This window comes from Kogia breviceps, chromosome X (assembly GCF_026419965.1).
Source record: "Kogia breviceps isolate mKogBre1 chromosome X, mKogBre1 haplotype 1, whole genome shotgun sequence".
NCBI lineage: Eukaryota > Metazoa > Chordata > Mammalia > Artiodactyla > Physeteridae > Kogia > Kogia breviceps.
In genome coordinates this window covers 129,897,990-129,923,813 of record NC_081330.1, presented here as the reverse complement: position 1 = coordinate 129,923,813, position 25,824 = coordinate 129,897,990, and the positions used below count along the sequence as shown (strand labels likewise).

Genomic DNA, 25,824 nt, shown 5'->3' with positions numbered 1-25,824 from the left:
TTTCTTCTTTAAAAAATTATGTTTATGCCTCTGAGTATGTATTTATCCATGTCTTTTAATCATGTATCTATCCATTGTCTAATTATAATAAAATGGTATAAACATAATGCATACATTCATAGTACACTGTTTTCCCTCCGAATATTTCATCACGAATATTGTCCCATGTGACTGAAAATTCCTCATAAATCGTGATTTTTTGGGGGGTGCGGGGAGGCACACCAGGCAGCACGTGGGATCTCAGTTCCCCGACCAGGGATGGAACCCGTGCCCCCTGCAGTGGAAGTGCAGAGTCTTAACCACTGGACTGCCAGGGAAGTCCCCATAAGTCATGATTTTTCAATGTTCACAGTTTGATCCATAACTCGTTGGCCACAAATTATTTGGTCATTTAGAAAAATTATGTGATATTAAGGGTAACTTATTTTTGCTATCATCATCAAAGCCATAATGGGTTATTTAATATCAGGCTCAACAAACACTGATTCTTGTACTGTTTGCATTCTGTTGAAGGAGAAAGAAACAGATGGTGGACTTTAAAAACGATAGGATAGGTTAAGGACATTTCTCCACGTTTCTAACCGAGAGTGTTTTGCTTTTGTGTTGTGTTTTAAAAGGTTATACAAGTGTTTATTTGCTTTTACCTCTCCAGCTCCCTTTTGCCATCTTTGGGATCATCCTCTGTTTGTGCACTGCGATTGAAATTGAAGTGTATTTGTTCAGAACACAGTGACATTCGTTTGTCAGTTGCTGAGGGCATCATGGCTTGAAAAGAGAATGCAGTAAATAGAACAGAGGCGAAGAGTTCTGTGCTCCAGGAGTGGATTAGCACATTCTGGCATTGGAGAGTAGTATGTATTCAACAGATTTTAAAATTCCTGATCGATGAAGACAAAGATGTTTTTTCAGTTGTGGGTGGCTTATCCATGTCACTCAGTGTGACGTGGCCTCAGTGCTAATTTGAGCGCTAATATAAAACCAAATTAAAACACACCAGGTCGAGAGTCTCTGAGGGTGTGAGTCCTGAGAAAGTGCACATGGAAGTTAGCCTATTTATTTCTGTTATGCACTCATTACATATGTGTATACACGTATGCATGGCAATATATTATCTATACATTACCCCTATATCTGTGTATATAAAATGCATGACAAGCACCTTTGTTTTTTTTTTTTTTTACATCTTTATTGGAGTATAATTGTTTTACAATAGTGTGTTAGTTTTCCCTCTACAACAAACTAAATCAATTATACATACACACATGCTCCCACATCTCCTCCCTCTTGCATCACCCTCTCTCCCACCCTCCCTATCCCACACCCCCAGGCGGTCACAAAGCACAGAGGTGATCTCCCTGTGCTATGCAGCAGCTTCCCACCAGCTATCTAATTTACATTTGATAGTGTATATATGTCCCTGCCACTCCCCCACTTCGTCACAGCCCACCCCTCCCCCTCCCCATATCCTCAAGTCCATGCTCGAGTAAGTCTGTGTTTTACTCCCGTCCTACCACTAATCTCTTCATGACATTTTTTTTCCTTTAGAGTCCATATATATGTGTTAGCATACGGTATTTGTTTTTCTCCTTCTGACTTACTTCACTCTGTATGACAGACTCTAGGTCTATCCACCTCATTATAAATAACTCAATTTCGTTTCTTTTTATGGCTGAGTAATATTCCATTGTATATATGTGCCACATCTTCCTTATCCATTCATCTGTTGATGGACACTTAGGTTGCTTCCATGTCCTGGCTATCGTAAATAGAGCTGCAATGAACATTGTGGTACATGAGTCTTTCTGAATTATGGTTTTCTCAGGGTATATGCCCAGTAGTGGGATTGCTGGGTCATATGGTAGTTCTATTTGTAGTTTTTTAAGGAACCTCCATACTGTTCTCCATAGCGGCTGTATCAACTTACATTCCCACCAGCAGTGACAAGCACCTTTGATGGTGTGTGGTGAGGCTCTGCACCCAAGCGCATCTCAGCTGTTTTCGGTGATCTTGAGGAAACTGCACTATCAGAAACATGGCCTTGCAGTTGTTGGGTATTCTGGCTGGTCTCAGAATTAAACGGACATGAGACAGATTAACAGGAGAAAATGAAACAAAAGTTGAATAACACGTATACACAGGTGAGACCCAGGGAAGCCAAAATGGCCCTAACCCTCCCTTTAAGTGCCATCTTCAGCTAAAGACAAAAGAGCATATTGGGGATAGTGATTGGGGACTTCAGAGGGGAGGAAGGCAGTTCCCATGGAGACGGAGAAGCCAACGTTTGTAAACAAGTGTTTGCTGGGCCTGCGGAGACGGTGGGACACGGAGTGGACTCTGATCTCCAGGCCCTGCTGAGTCTCCCTCGCCCCACCTGGTCCATAGTCTTGGTGATGCTCTATTCCAGAAAGAGCCCCTTTATCTAAATTATTTTAGGCAGCTAAGGGGGTGGTCAGAGTTTCTTCCTTAGTCTTTTGGGCCTCAGTTGTGTTCAGCTCGAAATAATCCACATGCCAAAGAGACATAGTGCAGGGGTGGGAAGTTGTGTTCTCCCCACGCAGGGGTGGCAGTTGTTCCCTTATGTAGTAAATGGATAGAAAGAGTCTGGGGCCTTCCCTGGCGGTCCAGCGGTTAAGGCTGCGCCTTCCGGTGCAGGGGCGGGCAGGGAGTGAGATCCCAGGTGCCTTGGGGCCAAAAACCCGAAACATTAAACAGAAGCAATATTGTAACAAATTCAATAAAGACTTAAAAAATGGTCTACATCCAAACAAACAAACAAACAAAAAACGGTCTGAAAATCATGGCCAAAAATCTGGGGGAGGGCTTCCCTGGTGGCGCAATGGTTGAGAGTCCGCCTGCCGATGCAGGGGACACGGGTTCGTGTCCCGGTCCGGGAAGATCCCACGTGCCGCGGAGCGGCTGGGCCCGTGAGCCGTGGCCGCTGGGCCTGCGCGTCCGGAGCCTGTGCTCCGCAACGGGAGAGGCCACAGCAGTGAGAGGCCCGCATAACATCAAAAAATAAAAATAAAATAAAAAAAGAGCTGGAGGTCTTTAGTCACACCCACAAAATGCCAAACGAAGATATTTTGGGCTGAAGAAGAGTGTGTTTCTTAGCAGAGAACAGTAAGAAAAAAAGAGTTAATCATATTCAGCTTCTAACATTGCAAACGAAGGGGATCAGAATATGCCACCCCCAAACACGCCACATCGGCATAAGGATGATTTGGAGCTGAAGGCAGTTAAGAACAGTAGACACAGGATGTCGCTGGCAGGCCTGTGGTCCTTGGTCAGGGAACTAAGATCCCACATGCCGCTCTCCAGGCCAAAAAGAGAAAAAGAACAGTAGACACAGGAGGAACTCTGCCCCAAAGCAGGCCATACATTATGTGTATAAGGGTAACACATTTTCCTTTGTAAAACGCTTCTTCCAGATGAAGAGAACAGCTCTTAATCCTGGGAGATGACTCATTACTGCAGAGGGTACCAGCTTGATTCTGTATAACAAATCTTACTAAACAACCCTTAAGTTGACCTCAGATATTTACCTTCCCATGTACTACCACCCCCAGAAGTTAAAACTCTTCTTTCAATATCTAGTCACTTATCCACAGTTTATCACCCTTGGTTAAAATTAGCTAGCTAGCTAGCTAGCTAGCTAGATATGGACTTCCCTGGTGGTCTAGTGGTTAGGACTCTATGCTTCCACTCTAGGAGGCACAGGTTCAATCCCTGGTTGGGGAACTAAGATCTCTCATGCCATACAGTGCGGCCCAAACAAACAAACAAGATATATATCTATATATATATAAAATATATAAAAGCTCCTGGGTCTAACTCACTCTTTGGGGTTTTCATTTCTTTTCTGTGAAGCTCCACGTACAGGTAAAATTATTAACGTCAATAAAATCTGTATACATTTTCTTTTGTTAATTTGGGTTTTGTTGGTTTAATTTGCATGTGCCAGTTACTGAACCTAAAAGGGTAGTGGAAATGTTTCATTCCTCTCTTACAGGAGGAAGAGAGCTGGACTCATTATCTTTGGGCTGTCGTGGGTGTCCCTGTGCTGAGGGCTGTGATCACTCCCACCCCCGACACACTGGCAAAGACTGGGCTCGCCTTCCTGGTGAAGGGGCCAGAGGGAGGGCAGGGTCCATAGTACCAGGAAGGGTAAATTCAGGCCAAGCCAGCTGGAGAGGACTACCAGATCCTGACTGGGTCTGGAGTGACCAGCTCTCCACGTTTCCATGGAGAATGCCAGCAGGGCAGTAGTGACCTGGCAGATACTCAGCATGCACTGCCTGGGAGACCATGGGAGCCAGAAGAGGCTGTTTCCAGGCACCTTGACTATTCCTGTCCATCCTGAGCTAGGATCAATCCCTCTCCCTCTCTCCCTCTCTCCCTCTCTCCCTCTCTCCCTCTCTCCCTCTCTCCCTCTCTCCCTCTCTCCCTCTCTCCCTCTCTCCCTCTCTCCCTCTCTCCCTCTCTCCCTCTCTCCCTCCCTCTCTCCCTCTCTCCCTCTCTCCCTCTCTCCCTCTCTCCCTCTCTCCCTCTCTCCCTCTCTCCCTCTCCCTCTCTCCCTCTCTCCCTCTCTCCCTCTCTCCCTCTCTCTCTCTCTCTCTCTCACACACACACACACACACACACACACACACACACACACACACACACACACACACACACACACACACACACACTGCTAGATACTCATACAGTGGTGCTGTTCAGAGAATAGACCATTGGGAGGAAGGGAGGAGACCCTTCTAGCACATTCCAAACCAGATTGGATTAAAGGATAATTTTCCTCTGCAACCACGTGGGTACATGTGCATATATACGTTATGATAGAGTATAGCATAATAGAATATGAGAGAATAAAAAGGGTATACTTTTTTGCTGAGTCTCCTAGGCAGTTGGAGAGTGTAAGAACTTTTGAGGAAAACCTCATTGATTTTCTTTTTTTTCCCCCTAGTCTAGTAGAGGCTGTCCTTGAACCAGAAGGACTGTGACCTCTTCCTTAGTATCTCATGTGCCTGGGGCAGGGCTGTCCACAGACCAGAAATGTCTACATCACCCAGGAGGCTGTCAGAAGTGCAGAATCTCATGCCCTGCCCCAGACCTCCTGAATCAGACCTGCATTCTAATGAGATCCTTGGGTGATTTGTATGCTCATCAAAGTTTGAGAAGGGCTGCTCTACCTGGTGATCTATAATCATTTGCAGAAAGAGTGAATAAATGTATACATGAATAAATAATTGAATAAGTGGAGCAATTAAGAACTAGCGAATTGTATGTCTTTCCTTTTTCTTTAATGAATTTATTTTTATTTATTTATTTTTGGCTGTGTTGGGTCTGCGTTGCTGCATGTGGGCCTTCTCTAGTTGCGGTGAGCGGGGGCTGCTCTTCGTTGCAGCGCATGGACTTCTCATTGCAGTGGCTTCTCTCGTTGTGGAGCACGGGCTCTAGGCACGTGGGCTTCAGTAGTTGTGGCACGTGGGCTCAGTAGTTGTGGCTCACGGGCTCTAGAGCACAGTCTCGGTAGTTGGGGCGCACGGGTTTAGCTGCTCCGTGGCATGTGGGATCTTCCCGGACCAGGGATCGAACCCGTGTCCCCTCCATTGGCAGACGGATTCTCAACCACTGTGCCACCAGGGAAGCCCCGTATGTCTTTCTTTACTCTTGTTTAGAATGCTTACATTCACAGGCTGCGTTGCTGGCTTTTGCATCGGGCTTCTCTTAAAGAAAGGGCTTCCTATTCCCCACCAAGCTTCTTTCCCGACTGGACCTCTTGGGCGGTGGCGATGGAGCTGGGTGCCTTCTCTGAGCCCTGTCGTCCGACACGCAGATGAAGGCTCACTCAGCTCACTCTATGAATTTTAACTGCCGGTTCTTACAGAATCTAGTCCTTAGAATTTGAGCATTGATGGCCATGTGACATGCTTGAAATTCCCTTCTCATAGCTGCCTAGACTTAGAATCGCCTGCCCTGGACTCCTTGCTGTAATAGCTTATGTCTTGTGTTTTATTTGGTGATTGCATAATAAGAGGGCCCGTATACTTGTTTACCGACACCCAGCAGGCTTTGTTTAATGCTGTGGATTATTTTGATTTACATAACAGCTTCCGAGTGTTAATTGCTCTGTTCTTATGAGCTTTCCATAATTGTTAAGTGTGTGAGATGTTTTATCAGTTGTACACATGGGAAAAAACATGAGTCTCAAACTTTAAAAAGAAAAAGCTGTTTTTTTATTGATATATAATTGATCTATAACATTATATTAGTTTCAAGTGTAGAACATAATGATTCAGTATTTGTATATATTGTGAAAGGTCACCATAATAAATATAGTTAACATCCGTCACCTCACATATTGTCACAAATGGGAGTATTTCTTCTTTCTCATAGCTGAATAATATTCCTCTGTGTGTGTGTGTGTGTACCACATTTTCTTTATCCATTCACCCATCAATGTACACTTAGATTATTTCCATCCATGATAGTTAGTCTTGAACTCTTATTGCGATGTTTTTAGCAAATGCCTCTACGACGTCCTGAGTTTATGCGCAGGCTCCAGTGCTCCTAGTTGGGCAGTCCAGGTGGAATTAGTCTCTTTATTGGTGGTAGGGCTTAGAGCGCTAACAAGTATATGGTAACAATGTGAGCTCTGCTCTCATTCATATGCTCAATCACTCTTGGATTTAATGAGTTTTGCTGAGCAACTAATAAGAGCTGGATATGAAGGATGTACAAGTGAGGAAGGTCCTGCCGCTGTCTCTGTGGTTCTCACGTTTGTGGGGAAGATGCTCTTCTAAATGAGCAGTACCGAAGCGTCACACCTGACAGCGGTGGGTGTGGAGTGCCCTGGGAGTGTAATGGCAAGGGCTCTGAACCGCCCCCTACAGACGTGAGGGGGCATCGTTGCAGAAAAGGGGTCATTTAGGATGGACTTGAAATGATCAGCGTGGATTCTCCTTAATCCTCTCCCTGGGTTCAGCCTGCACAGGAAATCCTCATCACTTTTCCATCCGACCAACAGCTAAAGTGACGTATAGTCCCCAGAGCCATTTGAAGTGGGACTCATGTTAGGTCATTTCACTGTCCTTGTTCCCAAGTGAAGAAAGGCTGATGAAAAAAAAAAAACAAAGACTTCCTGGGTCCCGATTATCATGTTAGGAGAACAGCCTTGTCCAGTTCCTTTATCAGTAAGTGCATTCTGTGTATGTATTACTTAGTCACTTTGCTGTACAGCAGAAACTAAGACAACATTGTAATACACCTATACTCCAATAAAAATTAATTTAAAAAATATAAAAAAATAAAGGGACAGTCTTACTCAAAAAAAAAAAAAAAAGTGCATTCTGTACCCTTCATGCCTATCAATTCTGCCTGAAGACACTGTCCCCTCAATCCTTACCTTTTCTGTATCACTTGAAGTGCTTTTTCCTTGCATCTTTCCAGACAAGGGGAATTGTTCTCTGTAGTAGAAATGGGGCCTTCTTTGGTCAGTACTTCTGAACCTCGTCCATGCTTACTCTTCCATAGGACCAAGCAGTGAAGCTATACATTATTATTATTAGTAGTAGTAGCAGAAAGCAAACTTCAAACAGAACAAAACATAACATGGCACAACAAGAAAAATGTCACTCAGCTGTGTGGCAGAGGATTCAAATACCTTCACATTGATGTATAGATGCATTTTTAAACTTTTAAATTTTTAAAAATCTTTTTAAAAAAATTATTTATTTTTGGCTGTGTTGGGTCTTTGTTGCTGCACACGAGCTTTCTCTAGTTGCGGCGAGGGGGGCTACTCTTGGTTGCAGTGCGCGGGCTCTAGGCGCTCGGGCTTCAGTAGTTCTGGCACGCCGGCTCTAGAGCGCAGGCTCAGTAAAATGCCTGCAGACTGCAAACAGCTGAGTCTGGGTCCAGGTGCAGAGTGTGTGTTCTGAGTGGTCTCTGGTCTCTATCGAAATTTGGTGTTGAGATATAGTGGCTAGGAAAGTAGTCAAATGAGTCAGCTAAATAGAGCTGATTGGAGACACAGGTTGGGAAGGAGACAGAGGCTGGGAAATCATTCAAGAGATTTGGAAGAGAACAGACCTGGCATTGGGGAGTGGGAAGATAAATGTGTGAGGTCCACACCTCCATCGTTTTGAAGTCTTAAAGAAATAGGCTCTTGACTTTTCAAAGTATAGCTAACCCATCAGTCAACCAAGCAAACCAACATACAGACTCCAAACTGACACTGTTCTGTCTTGTGTCGGGAGGAGACCATTAAGAATGTTTGCATTCCCCCCTTAAAGATCTTTGGTTTCCTCTAGAGCTATATAAACTCACATTCCCGGGTATTAATTATAGAATATTCGCCCTGGAAGGCGTTTTAGAAAAGTTGTTACTCGGGCCTGTCAGTTTACAGAAAGTTAAATGTAATTAAGTGTTAGAATGAATGTAATTCATAGAGATACACTGGCTGTGTCAGAAGATATGAATATTTCTTAAGGTGTGTGGTAGGTGAGGCCACTTTCCTCTCTAGGAGATGATACCCATATTTCCATAAGCCATCATAGAATGTTGCCATCTGGCATTTCTATAGGGGTTTTCTCTGATTCACTGTCTTGGGGTTAGTGGTCTATGAATAGAACAGTGACATTTAATTAGGTACCGTTTGTTTAGTTTTGTTTTTATTTTCATTACTCTAGAAGGTGGGTCAAAAAAGATCTTCTGTGGTTTATGTCAAAGAGTGTTTTCCTATGTTTTCCTCTAGGAGTTTTATAGTGTCTGGTCTTACATTTAGGTCTTGTGGAGTTTATTTTTGTGTATGGTGTTAGGGAGTGTTCTAATTTCATTCTTTTACATGTAGCTGTCCAGTTTTCCTAGCACCACTTACTGAAGGGGCTGTCTTTTCTCCATTGTATATCCTTCCCTCTTTTATCAAAGATAAGGTGACCGACCATATGTGCGTGGGTTTATCTCTGGGCTTTCTATCCTGTACCATTGATCTATATTTCTGTTTTTGTGACAGTACCATACTGTCTTCATTACTGTAGCTTTGTAGTATAATTTGACATCTAACACAGTATTGTGAAGCAATTATACTCCAATAAAGATCTATTAAAAAACATAGAGCATTGAAGTCATAGGAGTTAGGAAGTAACAGAATGGATTTCATTCCACTTTGAAATATCTGATGTGTGCTAGTAAAATGGATAGTTGAGGTTTCAGGGATACGGTGATTGCTTCTTTCTCAAGCACTGGTGCCCTGCTGCCTGTGCCCAGTTGATATTGGTGAGTTTTCCATACATAGACATAGGGCATGGTTGTTTTTTTTTTTAACCTGTGGCACTGCTGACATTTGGGGCTGGATCATTCTTGGCTGTTGAGGGACTAGTCTGTGCTCTGTGGGAGTTTCATAGCAACCCTGGTCTCTACTTACTAGATGCCAGTAGTACCCCTTTCCCATCAAGTTATGTGTCCAGGAATTGCCAGATGTCCCAGGGGGAAGGGGCATAATCATCCCCAGTTAAAGACCCCCGCTTTCAAGCCCCGCCACCAGCCCTCATTTATCTTGTTGGAGAACTGACATATGAAAGCAAGCAAAGAGCAATGAAAACTTGAGAAAGTTTGGAGATCTTTTCCTAACCTAAATTGCACACCATGTTTGCCCTGCAGAGTGTAGACTCTGCCTGTACTCTGTGTATGTGTGTTTGGGGCGTGGTGGGTGGAATAGTCTCTTTTCTTAGGTAACATGTGGAGGAATCAGAGCTATAATGTGTGAATTATTCCAGCAATTTAAGTCCGAAAAGGAGCTCTTGACAGGAAGTGTTGGCTGAAAGTAGACAGACGCGACCAGGGTGCCCCAAGGTAGGACTAGCTAGGTCAGTGCCAGGGTGTGGGTTATTCCTCTGGCAGACATGGCCAGCAGCATCGGATGGGGCTGACCTGAGAGGGAGAAGTCGATGTTCCTGACCCCAGCCTCACATTCCAGAACAACCAGTTCTACCACCAGGAAAAATTAGAGTGGGGGGCTTATGTGTTTGCCGTCTTTTCTTTCTGCATTCAGCTTCCGTCAAATTAGCCCCTTTTTTTTCTTTCAGGGGAAGAATAATAATTGGATAATGTCATCAACAGTGAGCTCTTGTGATAAAGCATTACTTCTTCTGGGACAGAGTTTGGCAACAGTAGTTCAAGGTGACAATTAACAAAGGTTAGGTGAATTGAAGAAAATATTTATCGAGACCTGTCGGGGAGAAAGAACATTTTACCCATTTTACCCGGTTCTTCTGACCGGTCTAAGAATTAAATGGACATGAGGCAGATGGACAGGGGAAAGTCAGGTTCAATTGTGTGTATACTCCCAGTCCCGTGAGATTCAGAGATCCCACATTCCGGAGAGGCTCAGAGACAGAAGGGTCAAAGGAGGTCTGCGCACCGCCCTGGTTGAAGGAACGGGATGGGGCCTACGCTTCCAAGGACGGGAGCGCCATTCGCAGGATGAGAAGGAGGAGAGTGGATGTCGGGTACTTAGATGTTTGCCCTGCCGGGTAGATGGGGTTGCTTAGCTAACGTTTATCTCTGGGAATAACTCTTTGGGGGGAAAAATAAACCATTTAAATTATTCTAAGTGGTTAGGGAGGGGTAGTAGTTTCCCTTAAACCTGCTGGGCCTTGATTGCCTCTGGCACAAAACAATCCCCACGCATAAGTGGCACATTTCGGGGAGCCTGAGCTCCTGTTGTCCCGTCCCACGTGCGTGAAAGGCGCAGATCACTACGGTGTAGGAATCTGAACAGCGGTGGCATTCCGTGGGGGCGGGGTGGACTGCGTAGGAGCTGGAAGCATCTTAGGTTATTAGCGCTGGGTCGGCCTGTACCTGAGGACGGACGTGAAAGAGGAAGGTGGGCAAGCGGGCTGGGGAGGGAATGTGAACCAAGGAGATGATCTCAGCGAAGAGTCTGTTTTAACCTCTAAACGAATCTTCTCTGCAGTTGCCCACTAAGACCTACAGCCACTGTGTGGCTACTGTTTCTGTTCAGATTACTTTCTAAAAAACTGTTGTGTATCTCGTACCAGTTACTTGTACGTTGGCTCCCCTTCTGCTGCAGTATAACGAGAGTTGTTTCCCAGTTGAAAAGGCTTAGGTCTATTTTGGATGTGAATTCCATTCCCTAACTGTGCAACGGAGAGGTCTCTCCCTGTTGTTTTCAGAAAGGGAAGCAGACAGGGTAAAAGCACGGTCAGTTGGGTGTAGTGTGTTTCTGTATAGAAGTAGTTCGCTAACCCACTGACGCCTAAATCCTTTCTCATGGTGCAAGAGCACATTTTATGCTTGGACACGTTCGTGATGGATTTTGTCCAGCAGCGTCCCTCCTGCTGAGGAGGTGAGAGGGAAGGTGGGAGCTACACATACTCTACAGTTAATTCCGAAGTGCTGGCTCAGCCAACGGGACCAAAGTAGGTCCACGGAGCAGGTGGTTCCTTCCCAATAAAGACGTTTGGCATGACAGACAGGATCTAAGCACAGAGCAGGGGAGCTTCTGAGTAATACAGAGAGCCTGGGGGCAACAAAGAAGCATGCACACACGCACATGCACACGCACGCACGCATACACGCACATGCACACGCACGCACACATACATGCACACGCACACACACGCAAACATGCACACACGCACACACGCATACACGTGCATATACACACACGCATACACGTGCATATACACATACACGTACAGTCCTTTTTCTCTCTGTTCTTAAAGGATGCTTTTTTTGAACATGTAGGGGAGGACACATCTTTTTTCCTCCTACCCTAGTTTCAATGGCTGTGAATCAAGCTGATAAAGACAGATTAACGAGAGGGAAAAAAAAAACCAGTTTTAATGCACTGGTGTTTCACAAAGAGAAACACGGGTTGAGGAAGCAGCAAGATGATTGAGGAGTCTACACCGTTTCAGGCTGAACGAAGCAGAAGGGGTTTGATCTTCTGGTAGGCAGGCTCTGGGCAGGGGAGGGGAGGACACGTATGATGAACAAGGCCGGGTCTCCTATGGAGATTGGAGCCTCTCAGGGGCAAGAAACGTCTCCAGGAGCACCTCTCCTCCTGGTCAGAAACGTCTTTACAAGGGGGAATTTTCTTTATCAATGTAAACCTCCTATGCAAAGGGGGGAGGTTGCATACTCTACTTGGAGGCGCTGAGAGGGATGGAAAGAGCTTTTCCCGGGCCGGCTGGTCCTCAGCTGTAGCTCACAGTCAGCGCCGTGCCGAAGAGGCCGTAACTCTGGTGTGGTGTGTCCCGGCGACCTTCAAACAGCATAAGGGGAAAGGCACCGGCACGCGTACCAGGAGCTTCGCCGGGTCCCCCGGGGGCAGAAGGCACACACGGCGCGATGCTTGGCTTCCTGCCGCGAGCCAGGGGCCGGCGTGGGCGCTGTAGACCCTGCTGCGTAGCGGGGGTAGGGCGAGGGGCTGCACCCCTGGTGAGGGGGCTCCACGTGTCTCTTGACTCAGGAGGCTTAGCATCAGAGGAGACAGTGTCTCTAACTAGCTCGGAGTCCCTGCACAGGCTAGTGCTGAACGCAGAGGCGCAAGGGAGCCTCCGGGCTGTCCATCAAAAGGTAAATTCCCAAGACGACATGAAACTGGTCTTCTCCGTAAAGATCCTCCCAGGTCATTTTGTTACTTGTAGCTCGTGCTCTGTGCCCGTAAAAAGTCTCACTGCGGCTCTAAGGAGCGCTAGGGGGAATGTCTTAGGTGAAGTCCTTCTGTCCGTGGAGACTTCCACCTACTCGGCAGAAACCTTCCTTTCTCCGAGATCGTGTAGCTGGAGGTTAAAACGTCAGCGGCTCAAGCAAAATGTTTGGATTCGATGGAGCTCAGGTTTTAAGTTGTAGCAGGAAGAGGCTCAGAAGTTCCGCCGTCGTTCCATTCCCTAGCTCATGTCTCTGTAGAGATGTTCTCGCCCCGGCCCTGGTCCAGGGATAACATCGCACCTTGGAAAATGAAACCCACTGAGTCGTTGGGGCGGGGAAGGCCACGTGTCTACCGTCCTCCGTCCGAGGGACGCATTGCACACAAGGAAGGGGTGGGTCCCCCGCACGTACCTTCCAGCTGGCCCTCCTCGTCGCAAAGCGGTTCCTCCTGCAAGGGATTCGGGGACTCAAAGCAAGACGGTAAAGCACGCAGAGACACGAGTGGGTGCTCTCCCCTCGGGCTGTAGGAGATTGATGGACAGGCAGATCACACCGTGCTCACTTAAAGTGACCGGTGGGGGCTTTTCTCGGGCCCCTGTGTGTTCCTGTCCTGACTCACTGTCACACGCTGCGGGACAGCCACTCTCCAGTCAGTGGAGATTTTGTTTTCTTCTTGTAGTATGAGGTATAAGGACTCTTGATCAAGTGCAGTTATGGTTTTGAGTCTGACAAGTGTCCATACTCCTACCCTGTTTTATTAGCGTGCCTCTCTTGACGTTCAAGCTCTAGACAAACATTTAAAAGTTCAGGGGAAAAGGCCAGGTACAGTATTACTGATCCACAGTTCTACTAGAATCTTTGCCCACACACGGAGTGTTTTTTTTTTTTTTTTTCCCCCCTGGGAAAAATCTTTTACTCGCAAAGGGTGACTCTCCAGATTATGTTGCTATAGTGATACAAATACTGCAACAGAAAGTGAAATAAAACATACAGAAAAGGTTTAGCATTTCTGCCGATTCTTCTTTTTGAAGTATTAATTACCGTAAAATCGTTCACAGTCATATTACATGAATATTATTTCTGATACGATAAATTTGAAAAACAGGCAGTTTTAAGGCCATCAACATCATGAGCCCTCTGGTTCCCCCGCGTCTGGGGTCTGCGTGCTGGTGGGCAGCCTGCAGTTAACTTCTTCCGCCCGGTGGAGGTTTCAGTATCTGCAAAACAGCTCAAAGGACGGGGCTCAGAAGATGATCTGTAGCCCCTGAGGAGGAACCAAACGTCCTTGACTTTGCTGAATGGCTGAACTGGTATTAGTTTTTCTTGCTGACTTTTTCTGTGCTTCTGCATTTTCTCACTTCTCTGATTAAATTTATTCTTTGGAGCTTGGGGAAGGTCTAGGAGGTAAAGTTTTTCTACACACTAGAGGCAGGCGGAGGGCACAGTTGTGTGTGTGTGTGTGTGTGTGTGTGTGTGTGTGTGTGTGTGAGTGTGTGTGTGTGTGTCCGGGGGTGTGTGTGTCTGTCCTCTGAAGGTCGCATAGCGTCCTGCTCAGTTAGAGAAGGTCCGTCCTGAAGGTACTGCAGTGATTTTCCTCCATATGTTTTCATTTCAAGAAACTGGATTCAGTGGCCCAAGGTCAGTCCATACTTGGTATGAGATTCTCTGGAAGCTGGAAGCACAGAATTACCTTCTTGCCTCTGTTCTGTTGTGTGTTTATTAAGTGTTGAAAGATAATGAAGTACTTGGCATAAGAAAGAGCATTCCTCCTTTTTCTCTCTCTCATGCAGAAACAAAAACCAAAACCCGAAGGTACTTATTTAACATTCTCCGATATATGACACCCCATATTTTCTGTGGTAAAAGGGAGAAAAACCAAAGATTATTAGGATACAGTTTGTGAGTTTTTGACAAACAACCTCATATACCACATACTTTGCCAGGTCTGTCAAAGTGAAATACTTCTGGAAATAGAAGTGGCCATATTTTATGTGTGCTTAGTTTAAAAATGGAGTGAGTTTCCTTGAAATATGATTTCCAAGTTTTAAAGTCATTATGCGTGAATGCACTCCACTCTAAGGCAAGAGGCCTTCTAAGGGGGAGACTGTTGGCCCAAAGATGGGGGACACTCATGTGTGCATCCTGCTTTGTCCGTATTTAGTAAGCGCCAAAGAGATCCCTTTTGGTCAATATAAATGTCCTTTTTTAAGATTACTCTTTACAGAATTGTTTCTCTTCATAATACCCTTTTTCTCTGTGAAGTGGTTTTAAGAAACCATTATTCTCTGTTTTAAAAAAAAATTGTTTTGCAATTATAAGATTCCCGGCATTAAATATTAAAATTTCATTTTTTTCCACTTTGACCAGTTTCTTAAGGTATTACAGTGATTACAAGGTAAACTATGGAGTTACACTGCCTGATTAGTAATGTTAGTTCTGCCATTACTAAATGTATGATCTCAGGCAGGTGACTTGCATTCTAGGTTATTTTCTTTTGCTGTAAAATGGGGATACGACAAGGAACTATTTTATGGCTGCGGTGAGGATTTCAGGAATATATATGACATGCATCAAACATCACATGGGGCGCTGTGAGCGCTGCAGAAAGAGTTTGCTATTACTGTTATTTCATAATGCACCTTTCTGACCTTTGCTTTGCAAATGTAGAAAACCTTGACAAAGATTCTCTTCTTGGCCGAACTCTAGTCAGATCCCTCTGAGTTGGACTGGGCTCCATCCTTGGGCAGGTCCTCCAGGAGCACCGTTTTAGCAAAAGTTCCGTCCAGTTGGTTTAGCTAGAATCTCCCACCCTTGATATCTGATCACTCCCCTCAACTCCCAACCCCCCCCCCCCCGCCAACCTGCAGGTGCCATTTGATCAGCCTTGCCTGCCTTCAGCATGATACCCAGTAGATCCGTTTACAAAGGAGTCCCCTACCCTCTTGGTGATTTTCCATCCACCCCTGACCCCACCCCTGCCTCCCCCAAACAAACACTCCGCTTCTCCACTTTCCTTGTTACGTTTGGAGTTGAGGCCAGTCTCTCTCCCCTGCTGTGGTCCCTACATATTCAAGACAGTCCTTAAAGTCTGCCTTGCCATTTTTACAAATGTCACGAATAATTGTTGTTCTTTAACCATCTTTATCTTAATCCCTCCTTCCTTCCATTTTCTTAACCTATCAAAAATTTGGAATAGAATTACCATATGATCCAGCAATCCCACTTCTGGGTCTGCATCTAAAGGAAACAAATCATATCTCTAAGAGACACCTGCGCCCGCATATTCATTGAAGTGTTATTTACAATAGCCATGATATGGAAGCAACCTACATGTCCATCAACAGATGAAAGGATAAAAGAATATGAAATCCTGTCATTGGCAGCAACATGGATGGACTTGGAGGATATTATGCTAAGTGAAACGAGCCAGAAAGAGAAAGACAGGTACTATAGGGTCTCACTTATATGTGGAATCTAAACACCAAAAAAGTTAAACTCACAGAAACAGAGAGTAGAATGGTGGTTGCCCAGGGCCAGGGGGTGTGGGAAGTAGGGAAGGGTTGGTTAAAGGGTACAGAGTTTTCAGCTATAAGGTGAATAAGGTCTGTGGATTCAACGTATAGCATGGTGACTATAGTTGACACCACTGTACTGTATAACTGAAGTTTGACAGAAGAGTAGAACTTGAATGTTGTCAGCAAAATAATTTAAAAGGTAAATAGTTTTGGTGATGGACGTGGGAAATCCTTTGAGAAAAGGATTTGGGGAAATCCTTTCTCAAGGTATACATGTGTCAGATCTTCATATTGTGCTCTTTCATAAATATCTTACAATTTTATTTGTCAATGACCCCTTGGTAACGCTGAGAAAAATAGAATAAATAAGTACATTTGGGGTAGTGTTGACCAGTGTACTTCTTGAACGTTTGATTTGTGTTTATCCCTCACTATAAACAGTGATTTTGTTCGTTTGTTTGTTTGTTTGAGTCAACGTAGAGGAGGAGTGACTTTAATTCAGCATCGATTTTTTTCAACTTGAAAAAGAGAGCAAAATTACAGCCTTACTTTGGGGAAAATCAAAGATAAAGACAGGCAAACCACTTCCCGATGACACACAGTCTCTTTACCGACCCATTTATTTCAAAAGTGGTGGTGTAACAGAGGCTGCCTCTGGGGGCTGGGGGTGAGGAGCCTTTTATTAACTGTATTTACTTCCCTGTTGCCTTGAGGACAGCACAGAGTACGGTTCATCTTTGTAGACTCAGTCTCCAGCACTTAATAACAATAAATGATCCATTTTTTAACTCAACACTTTAAAGAGCTGTTCTCTTCAGCACCTTCTGGCTGAAGTACTTGCGAGGAGTTCAGCATCTACTGACTGGGTTGGGAGGCCCTTGAAATCGAGCGTTAAGGAGTGAGACACCCAAGGGACTCTGTGCATGTTATTCCAACGACTAAGAGGCTGACCGGAAAGAGCAAGATCAGAGACAGGGTGAGAAGAGCTGGAAGTTAGCACAGGGACCCCGGAGAGAAGGGTGGGATCTGAACCCAGGCAGCAGAATACATGCAGAGAGGAGGGAGCAGGTTCCAGGGCTCATCCAAAGAGTAGAAAGTAGAATCAGTCCTGGCTGTTCATTTGTCAAAAAGTGTGGAGGGAGGTGGAGGGAAAGATGTCAAAGGCTGAGTTTCTCCTGCATTCAGGGTGAAATTGGGATGCTTTCTTGCCAATCCGGAGGACACTGCAGGGAGGTGAAGTTCCCGGCACACAGGACAGGTGTTGGCGAGACATCCAAAGATAACATCGTAGGTGAGCCCGTAGGTCAGGTGACACGTCTAGGGACATGGGTAAGTCAGTCATCAGCCTGTAGGCTGAAGAAACCAGCGAACGGGAGACTAGGGCCAGAAAAGAGAACAGAACGCTGCAGAACTGTGTCACTTCGGAGGGTTTGGACAGCTTGATGGGAGGGGGTGTATGGAAGAGAGACATCTATGAGAGACCAGAATGGAGCCATCAGGGCAGAAGGGAGAAGATGAGGCCACACAGACCACAGAGAAAGGAAAACCAGTGTCGTAGGCAGCCATCGCTTCAAATACACTGACCGAGGAGCAAAATATATCTGTGTTATTCACTTATTTTATTATGGTATAATTTGCATTCAGTAAAAGCTCATCGAAGTGTTTGGGTTTGTGATATTGACAAATACATACCGTTGTACGACACCAAGCACTCCATCAAGATACGGAATGATTCCATGACCACTCCTGCTCCCCCAGACTACGCAGGACCACCGTTGACCTGTTCACTGCCCGTACAGTTTTGTCCTTGCAAGACTGTCACGTAAATGCAGTCACGGAGGATTTAGTCTTGGAACGTGGCTTCTCCCACTCAGCATCGTGCGTATGAGACGGGTCCGCACTGCCGCGTACGTCACTTTCTCCTTCTGCTTTATTTCTGCCGTAGTGTGAACGCGCCACAGTCTATGTATCCATCCCCCCAGTCCAGGGGCATGTGGACTGCGTCTGGTTTTCTGTCTGTTAAATTTAATTACGAAAACCTTACTGGTAACCAGCGCAGAAGATGTTTTAGTGCAGTGGAGGACGTGAAAGCCAGCCGACGGAGTTGTGAGGACACTTATGGCAATTAGAGATGAATATTTCATGAGATTTGGCTGTGAAGCGAGGGATAGCCAGAGATCTGTAGTTGCAGTGAGAAACAGGGTGAAATGAAGATAATTTTGTTAGTTTTATTATAGGAAGATAAGGGGTATTTGAGCTGGTGGATGATCTAAGGGTGAACACAAGGTTTTTGTTTTTGAGTTTTGTTTTTGTTTCGCTATTACATGATATAGACACACCTGAAAAATAAATTGAGTAATCAGCCAAACTGTCAGTTAAAAATAACGGGGCTTGGGGAAAATAGTTGGGAGCATGTTTCTCAAAACCTTTTGAACTTTGCAACCTGAATAATAAATAAATACAATTACATCAAACGCACCAGCAAATGAAAAAGACATGTACAGTGTTCATTTTAAAAGGATGCCGGGATGAGTGTAGAATATTATCTTAAAGAATGGTAGCTTGCTTGCTGGGGGGCGGGGGGATGTATAGAAGGTTTTGGAAGACAAAGAAAAATGTACAGAAGTCAGGGAGAGACAGGTAATCAGCATGTCCCAGGTGAGTGAATGGCCGGCCCCACGGGAAGGAGAGAGAATACAGAGTGAATGGAGCTTGTGTACCTTTCTCTTTTTTCCTGTGGCTGATGATTTCAGCTATGTTCACGTGCTCTGTCTTCCATGGCTGTGACTCGCTGGTATGAGACATTAATCTCTGGAATAAAATTTATCTGAACCAATGCACCTTCCCCATTCTACTGACATCATTCCTCTGGTGGTCAATGGCATATGAGCTGATTCATGATACAGAAATAGGTGTGTATCCGCAGAAAGAATGATCTAAAAGTTGCAGAAGAGAAAAGCTTGACGCCGTGAGATCCCGGATAACGTAGCATCAGATAGAGCCCATACCGGTAGTTGTGATTCAGTCCTTAACACCTGAACTCTTCTTCTTTTTTTTTTTTTTTTTTTTTTTTTTTTTTTTTTTTTTTTTTTTTTTTTTTGCGGTACGCGGGCCTCTCACTGTCGTGGCCTCTCCCGTTGCGGAGCACAGGCTCCGGACGCGCAGGCGCAGCGGCCACGGCTCACGGGCCCAGCTGCTCTGCGGCACGTGGGATCCTCCCGGACCGGGGCACGAACCCGCGTCCCCTGCATCGGCAGGCGGATTCTCGACCACTGCGCCACCAGGGAAGCCCACTGAACTCTTCTTATTAGGAGGCACTGAGGTCTACTCCACCGTTTTACAACAGGACCATATTCAGTAACTTACATGTTCTCAACTTTAGTTCCCATGGTTACTTGGCAACATTTTCAATTGTTGAAATCATTATCACCCGTTTTCCTACATTTTCAGTCCACAGCTCACAAAGCCATGGATGCACTGTAGGTATGGGAAAATCATAATGTGACGCATATAAAAACTTTCGGTAGATGATTTCATGTTGATCCCTTCTAAGTGAGATTTTCTATCTGTTCTGTTGTTTGTGACATATCTTGTTCAAGAATAAATATAATTATCATCTCCAGCTTGTCAGGCAGAATCAGATAGCTTCCTTCAAAGAACAGTTACCCCAGTTGCAAAAAGATGGCCCCATATTGCAATGGCCGCAGAAAGAGAGGGGTTGGGGCTGGGTTTGGGGCTTATCACAGATGAGATGGTTTGATGTCACTTTCAGTCTGTGACCCAATAATTTCTCTGTTCATCGTCAGGGATACATCTAGGATGCTGATTCATGATGATCTGTCTATGCATTGATATCTCCCATTAAACATAAAGTTCAAGAGAAAAGGATTATGTTTCCTTCACTTTGAATTCAAGCTCTAGGCCCCTCCCTGTGTGGCAGCCAGAAGGTGATGTCGTAAGAGCTCATGAGATGAACGTATGAAAAGGGAAAGAGGGATGGAGTTACTTTCCAACTGGCGCTCCTTCGTTTAGACTGAACACACTCATTCTGTGTTTCCCCAGACCTGCTGCACTGTGGGTAAGCAGGAAAGTAGAGGTGAAATACGAGAGCCCAAGATCATCCAAAGAAGAGCACGGCTGACTGCATGGCACAGACGTGCACGGAAAGCTGCTGTGATGAGAGAGGAAGGCTGCAGCCTGCGTGAGAAGCAGACTCGGCTCTCGATTCTGACTCCGCCATTTTCTAGCCGCGGGAGTTGGGTCAGTTTCAGCAAAGTGTAGTTTCTGTGGACCAGGAGGCTTCGCATCACCTGGGAGAGAGCTTGTCAGAAATGCAGACTGTCAGGCTCCACCCCAGACCTCCTGAAACAGAATCCAAATTGCACCTATACACCCAGGTGATGTGTGTGCACATTGTATTTGGAGAGACAGTGGCCTAGGTTCTCTGAACTTTAGCTTCCTTAATTGTTTAAAAAAAAAGGAAAAATGGTCTACCTGTAGAGATAGGAGGGCTACAAAAAGGCATGTGAAATGCTTAGCACATAGTGGAGATGCAAAAATGGAAGCTATTAATAATAAGAATAAAAAGATAATGCAGCAATAAGTGTATTAGATGTTGGAGAGGAACAGAACTAATTGTAGGAAGGAACACTCGGTCTCTCTGTCTCGCTCTTTCTCTCTGACTCCTTGCCAAGCTGCAGCAGTGGAGTTTCTAGATTGTGTTTAACTCCAGTTCTGGCAGTGTTTGTCAACGGAAGGCTTTTCACCCAGGGGACATCTTTCAATGTCTGGAGACATTGTTGGCTGCCGTGACCATGACCTCTGGGAGAGGAATGTCACTGGCATCTAGTGGATGGAGGCCAGGGTTGCTGCTAAACATCCTACAATGCACAGGATATTTCCCTACAACAAAGCATTATCAGCCCCCAATATTAATAGTACCAAAGCTGAGAAATCCTGAATTACGGTAACCTAGAGACACCTCTTTCTTGAAAGGACATAGTTTGCAAGTACAGGTCTTCCAATAGGGACACACATGAATAATCTATAGATAGGCTCAAAACATAGACTCTGAATTAGGATCATGCATATTACTCAGCAAAAAGAATCAGGAATGAATCAGAAACTTTCTTAAATAATTTTGTCCCCATCTCTAAGTAGCTGTTGTATTAGTTGTCTTAATAATAAGTTGGTACATTTCTCGTCTGCAAGGGGATTATAGGAAATATTGGGGTTTGAGTATTTAGGCATTTGATGAAGCAGATGCAATGCACAGATGCAATGATGGAACCTGCAGGAGGTAGTAAATCAAACACTGAATTAATATTTCAAACAAGGGCTTGTCACCTTTAGGCACAGAATCCTGTTAGCGATGTTAATACTCAGCTTTATTTCATGCACACCGGTTGAATATCAACTGGAGAAGTATTTCATTTACAAGAAAAGGTCAGCGTTATGGGTCATAAAACACAGTCTGGGTCATAAAAACACGTCAAAGGATAAATGTGGCTTAATTTATTACCTTAATTTTGTGCCCAAATTTCCCTTGCTATTGTTCTTTTTATGAATTTTGTTTTTTATGGTTTATTTATAAGCAGAATGGTGTCCCCAAATGGAAGAACGTGTTTACTAGTAAATCACTAAACTGTAAACACTGCTATAAAATATAGAATGCCACTATGATAAATCAAACGTGAAGAATTCTAGGTGTCCCAAAAGAGCGTTTTTGGTCGTTTACATCGGCTCACTCAAATCCTGCACCCGTGAATCAGTACTGTTTGCCTGTTCATGAGCCTGGCAAAACACAAATATCCTTGTTCCTGCTCAGCACATCTCTCTAGTAATAAACAGGTAATTGGTTTTGTCCTGTTATACTCTTTTTATATCACTCTTTGCAATAATCACATATAAATCCATAGGCTTACGGTTTCCTTTATCATAAATTTTTCATTAGTTTAACGCCTCATCTTTCCTTTCTTCGTCATAGAGCATAGCCAAAATAATCACAACAAACTTAGCAAAGATATTTTTGCTTCTTGTATATAGTATAAGTCCTTTGTTATATCTATTGCCATTAATTATTTCTTTAATCCTATAAGTGTACTTACCATTTAAGATTCATCATTTTATAAATACTGGGCAGGGTATGGAGACAAAGGAACCCTCCTATACTGTTGGTGGGAATGTAAATTGGTGCAGACACTATGGAGAACAGTATGCAGGTTCCTCAAAAAACTAAAAATAGAGCTACCATATGATCCTACAATCCCACTCCTGGGCACATATCCAGAGAAAACGCTAACTGAAGAAAGTAAGCGCACCCCAATGTTGATTGCGTCAATATTTACAATAGCTAAGATATGGAAGCAACCCAAGTGTCCATCAACAGATGATCGGATAAAGAAGATGTGGTCCAGGGACTTCCCTGGGGGTCCAGTGGTTAAGACTCTGCGCTTCCACTGCAGGGGGCGTGGGTTCGATCCCTGGTCGGGGAACTGAGATCCCACATGCCCCATGGCATGGCCAAAAAAAAAAAAAGATGTGGTACATATACACAGTGGAATACTATTCAGCCATAAAAAGAATGAAATAATGCCATTTGCAGCAACATGGATGGACCTAGAGATTCTCATATTAAGTAAGCCAGACAAAGACAAATATCATATGATACCACTTATATGTGGAATCTAAAAAAATGATACAAATGAACTTATTTACAAAGTAGAAATAGACTCACAAACATAGAAAACAAACTTATGGTTACCAAAGGGGAAGAGGTGGAGTTCCGGGGTTTGGGATGAACATATACACACTAATATATATATAAAGAAGGTAAACAAGAGGACCTACTGTATAGCACAGGGAAATATATTCAATATCTCACAATAACATACAATGGAAAAGAATCTGAAAAAGAACACAGACACGCACACACATATATATATATATATAACTGAATCATTTTGCTGTATACCAGAAGCTAAGACAACATTTATAGTAATTTAATTATACTTCAATTTAAAAAATGGTTAATAAAATAAAAAATAAAGATACATTATTTTTCCTTCTACAGAGGCCTCTAGGAAATTCCCAATACAGAGGAACAACTCCACTTCAAAGTGTCACGTGAAAAACTGCACCACTGTAATAGGAGAATCTTCCTTAAAAAGGTGAGAAAGCGTCTTGGAGAAAGAATGCACAGAATTTTTGTACAAAGAAAAGTAAAGTTTCTACCATATAGTACACACAACAGTCAATAAAATGTAAAATGAAATGAAATATACATTAAAATTAAGGTGAGAAGGAATTGCAAAATTTTAGGTAAGAACGCGTAACATTTTGCAAATGCTCAAAATATTTCTAACCAGATATTTTCCCTACCTTGATAATCATCGAACTAGTGTATGCTTTTCTTTATCAACCTCTTTCTCTCTCTCACTCACTTTCACTCTTTTTCTCTCTGCTCACGAGACTCTCTAAAGACCCATTCAGAAAATACCAGTTTTTCCTCCAGTTGGCTCTGAGCGTGTCTAAAGCATACAGACATTGAACTCCAGACGCAGTGATGAACTGCCTCCCCAACTAGACACACTTTTAGCAGACATCGTGAAGAGAAGGTTTCCAAGTCTACCTGTTGGGGTTGGGGCTATCGTGTCTCTGTTTTGGGTGTTTGGAGTGTCGTATGGGGTCACTGACTCGGACGCTTACGGCGACATGTGATTCTTGTATAGGGGACACAGGGAGAAGCCCAGTGGGATCCCTGGAACGGCAGCCTGGTCTGGATGAGTGACGACAGCCTCCCCCTGCCTGGGTAGCACTGCAGGGCTCGGGTGGCTTGCGGTGGCCTCCTTCCACCAAGTGATAAGCCCTTGTGAACAGGAGCGCTGCCTACCATCAAGAGGGACTTGAACAGGTAGGAAAAGATGCAGGCGAAAGGTACCATGTGGACCTGTAGGTTCCATTCCTATTTGCTGTCTACATGCTCTGTCGTATACAGTTGCCTGTTTTTTAATTAAATACATTAAATGGTAGGGTATGTTGGCAGTGGTGGTCACTGTCTCACTTACCACCTGTGTTGTTGAACGTCACTGTGGCATCTAGATAAAGCCGGAGAGCACAGCGACATCTCAGGACTCTTGGCCAGGTGGCGAGGCTGTGATGGCTCTTTTCCGGAGCAGTTCTTATTGTACATGGCTACTACATGTTAGGCGGTGGACAATTTTGAAGGTGTGTCGATGAAGACATGGGTTTTCTGGATGGTAGAGAGGCAAGGGGTTTTATGGGAGTTTTTGTTTTGATCACCCGTCATCCATTCACTTGCTGCTCTCTCAGTGGTAGCCTCCTGGCTTCTTTTTTGCGGGGGATGAGCTAAGACAACCCGCTTAACCTTCATGGGATCATGAGAGGGTGAACAAGTAACTTAAATTAGGGTGGTTGGAGTCTCTCTTTAGGGACTTTGGATATTAAACAGAGCACAGAAAGGGCTGCGGTGGACTCATCCCAGCAGCTGTACCCAAAGGAAGCAGTCAGCCAGTCCCTGCTGCTGGCATGTTTGAGATGCCTTCAGTCCTTGTTGGGCATTGGCTCTAATTCTCTCTGACCTTACTTTATTTTATTGTATTTTATTTTACTTTATTTATTTATTTTAAAATTTTTATTAGAGTATAATTGATTTACTGTATGTTGTGTTAGTTTCAGGGGTACAGTAAAGTTAATCAGTTATACATATAGCCACTCTTTATAAGAGTCTTTTCCCATATAGGTCATTACAGAGTATTGAGTAGACTTCCCTGTGCTCTACAGTAGGTCCTCATTAGTTACCTGTTTTATATATAGTAGTGTGTATGTGTCAATCCCAATCTCTCAATTTATCCCTCCCTCCCCTTACCCTCTGGTAACCATAAGTTTGTTTTCTGCATCTGTGATTCTACTTCTGTTTTGTAAATAAGTTAATTTGTACCTTTTTTTTTTTAGATTCCACGTATAAGTAATATATGTTATTTGTCTTTCTCTTTCTGACTTACTTCACTCAGGATGATGATCTCTAGGTCCATCCATGTTGTTTCAAATGGCATTATTTTGTTCTTTTCTATGGCTCAGTAATATTCCATTATGTGTGTGTGTGTGTGTGTGTGTGTGTGTATACACACACGCACGCACACACACATCTTCTTTATCCATTCCTCTGCAGATGGACATTTAGGTTGCTTCCACGTCCTGGCTATTGTAAAAAGTGCTGCAATGAACATTGAGGTGCATGTATCTTTGCAGATTATGGTTTTCTCCAGATATATGTCCAGGAGTGGGGTTGCTGGATCATGTGGATCATTATTTTTCTTTTTTATCCTCTTAAGTTAGCTAGCATTGGTTTCCATCACTGGGACTAATCCATAAATCTGAATTTACAGTCCTCGTCACTGATGTCAACATATCACGGTTAGTTAGGTGAATATGAATTACTTCACATCAATTTTCAGTCTGGTTGAAAACATTGGACTGTCCATTTCCTTCTCATATTTTTTTCCATCGAGGGGGAGCCAATGTAGAGTATGGTTATTCTTATAAAACTTTTATTTATTATAGGAATTGCATTAATAACTGTAAAGGTTTAAAATGGAAATCAGAACACTTA

General features: G+C 44.1%; 1 long non-coding RNA gene across 2 annotated transcripts in view; it reads left to right on the top strand.

Moving 5' to 3' along the window:
- LOC136793464 (uncharacterized) overlaps positions 1–25,824 on the top strand; it is a 336,850-nt gene that overhangs the window by 146,925 nt on the left and 164,101 nt on the right. For both annotated transcript variants that reach the window (XR_010838730.1, XR_010838731.1), the window contains 2 exons: positions 23,266–23,362; positions 23,924–24,105. This is a non-coding gene — a long non-coding RNA (uncharacterized lncRNA). The remainder of the gene's footprint in view (positions 1–23,265; positions 23,363–23,923; positions 24,106–25,824) is intronic.